Source organism: Austrofundulus limnaeus, unplaced genomic scaffold (genome assembly GCF_001266775.1).
Source record: "Austrofundulus limnaeus strain Quisiro unplaced genomic scaffold, Austrofundulus_limnaeus-1.0 Scaffold28, whole genome shotgun sequence".
Taxonomy (NCBI): domain Eukaryota; kingdom Metazoa; phylum Chordata; class Actinopteri; order Cyprinodontiformes; family Rivulidae; genus Austrofundulus; species Austrofundulus limnaeus.
In genome coordinates, this window is record NW_013952430.1 from 1,600,572 (window position 1) to 1,603,110 (window position 2,539).

Here is a 2,539-nt window from a genome sequence, read left to right on the forward strand (position 1 = left end):
ATTTATTCATTCATTACCACATTGATCTTATTTAGTAGAAAATTGGACCAATAAACCTCTTTCTTTCTTTGCTGGGAAAAATCATGCAAAAAAAAAAAACAGTTCATTTTGCTATTTTGATTTTAAAATCTCCTGTTTTTATGACTAATTTGCATACAAGAAACAAAACAATACACCAGAATAATTGATTTTCAGTTTTAACTTACTTAAATAGGTGCTGATAAATTGTAACTGCTACATTCAGGAAATGTAGAAAATTCTTCTACTGGTTGTGTGGTTCTTTTTTTTTTTTTTTTTTGAGCTTCCTGGCTGTTAGGAATGGGGAATTAGAGCAGCCCTGCTGTGCATAAAGTGTTGATAGCACAGGGAGCTGCGTGAGTCTGTCTGTTATGGATCAGGTTGCACTATGGGAAACATTTGAAGGCTCCTTTGGGCTTTTGTAGAGCAGATTTTACTTTATTTATTTATTTATTTTTGTCAGCGTACAGACGGATCAGCTCAAAGCAACAGGCTTGTTGACTTTGATATCCTATCTAATACCATCACTTCCACAAGTTTACACCCTTGCAAACAGGCTTGACATTAGAATATCCTCATTTGTGTAAGCAAGGGGATTTGGCCCACCACAGGGGTTTGAGGTTTGTATTTCGGCCTGTCATAGATGAGCGAGGGTTTCCACAATGTGGCCCGTGTTCCTTCACACCAGACCAGACTGTGAGAATGAGAAACAGGCCACAGAGAGGGGATGGCATAAATACCTGCCCGGCACAGCAGGCAGATGTTCTGTGAGTGTCATTGTGAGATCCAGCAAGGGTAAGAGGACAGACTGATGTAAAACATGCCCTTATTTTGCAGGTTGTCACATTTACCTTGTCTCCTGTTGCTCCTTGAGCACTGTCCTACCTGCTGTTCCTGTCCAAACCATTTGACAACCATGACATCTGTTGTGACATAAAGAAAAGAAAAAAAAACACATCTGAATGTCAAAATCTGTGCTGTGGACCAACAAGTCAAACAATTGTAGTAGTGTCTGTAACTGCAGTCATCAAACATGAGGATTTTGTGCAGCACATTTTGCTGACAGCGTTATCGTTTTTCCTAACAACTGAAACTTAAGACAACTGGACTTTATCTTAAAATATGTTCTGCACCTCACCTGAGGATCTTTCTCAATTCAGTCTTGATTCAGTTAGATCGGATTTGTTAAAATTATCATCTCCTGACTGACAGGAAATCTGCCCAGAATGACTGCCTTTCAGTAAAAGATATCTTGAACTGAAGTTCTGTTGAGCTGCATTTGGATGGAAAGTGATCAGAACTCCTCCAAGTTTCTCTTACATAAGAAAACATAATCAGTGCTCACATACTTACAACACAATGTAAGCTTAGCACAAAAATTAAATACATTTGAATTTGGTAGATTATTTCTTTATTGTAAAAATGCTTCTTGGCAATAAATATTATACCGCTGGAAAGTCTGTTAATTTCTGTATTTTAAATGGTGCCACATTTGTAAGGAACAGACATCTGTGGGATGAGCAGTAGAGCTGAGGATGTGAGTTGCGCACATGAAAAAAAAGGTCAGATCTTCCCTGTCTTTGCCAAACAGCTTATTTTGCTGTTGCTATTGACACTTCTGGTACACCCAGGTGCTGCCAGTCAGGTGCCCAGTATAAGATTTATTGCCAAGAAGCATTGTTACAACAAAGAAATAATCTACCAAACACAAATTTCTTTGTTTTTGTGCTAATTATATGATAGCAATGTTGGTCCATGAGTGCAAAATGTTATGGCTTCACAATAAATATTCGAAGGTTTGTATATAACACATTTGTTTTACTCATTTCCGAACTGAAATGCAAGTTTGCTTCGTTTTGCTACATCATAATGCTGAAGCTGGGTATTTGACTAAAATATTAATAGTGAAATAGTATAGAGATGCACTTTAATTTATGGACTTTGATGCAAGAAATTATCAGTATGATTGCTATACATGTTTTCATTTTTCTTATTTTTCCTCTTCAATATTTTCTGCTTTTCATACTTAAATGTGATAGGCTAGTGTATGAATTTCAAAATTTACATTAGGGTTACATTAAAAAAAAAAATTTAAAGAATGACACCGTAAGGATGTGGAAAGTTTACGTAGTTACCATTAGGGGTGTAAGAAAATATCGATACACTGAAATATCGCAATATTTCATTTCCCGATACTGTATCGATATTCTAAAGCCCTGTATTGATTTTTTTATTAAGGTTTAAAATGTCAACTTTCCTTCCAGCTGTTCATTTTATGTTGTAGTTCAGCCTCTGGCCACTAGTTGTCAGCAGTGAGCCAGCCATTTGGCTACTCTACCTCTTGAGGTAGAGGCCATTGTTAAGTGTTGGGTGACCATATTGTAAATTAATATTAAAAACTAAAAGCTGCAAAAAATATATATATTCAAACTGTTTATTGTCAAATTTAGTCTAATAATTGAAAATATGGATGAAATAAGAAATACGAAACAAATAAAATAAAATACATACAAAGCAGAAC

General features: G+C 35.8%; 1 protein-coding gene and 1 long non-coding RNA gene across 3 annotated transcripts in view; one reads left to right on the forward strand and one right to left on the reverse strand.

Moving 5' to 3' along the window:
- Positions 1–894, reverse strand: part of LOC106515340 (uncharacterized) — a 34,638-nt gene extending 33,744 nt beyond the window's left edge. The window contains exon 1 of the long non-coding RNA XR_001309993.1: positions 870–894. This is a non-coding gene — a long non-coding RNA (uncharacterized LOC106515340). The remainder of the gene's footprint in view (positions 1–869) is intronic.
- Positions 1–2,539, forward strand: part of lrmda (leucine rich melanocyte differentiation associated) — a 316,113-nt gene that overhangs the window by 109,743 nt on the left and 203,831 nt on the right. The gene's annotated exons all lie outside the window — the stretch shown is intronic.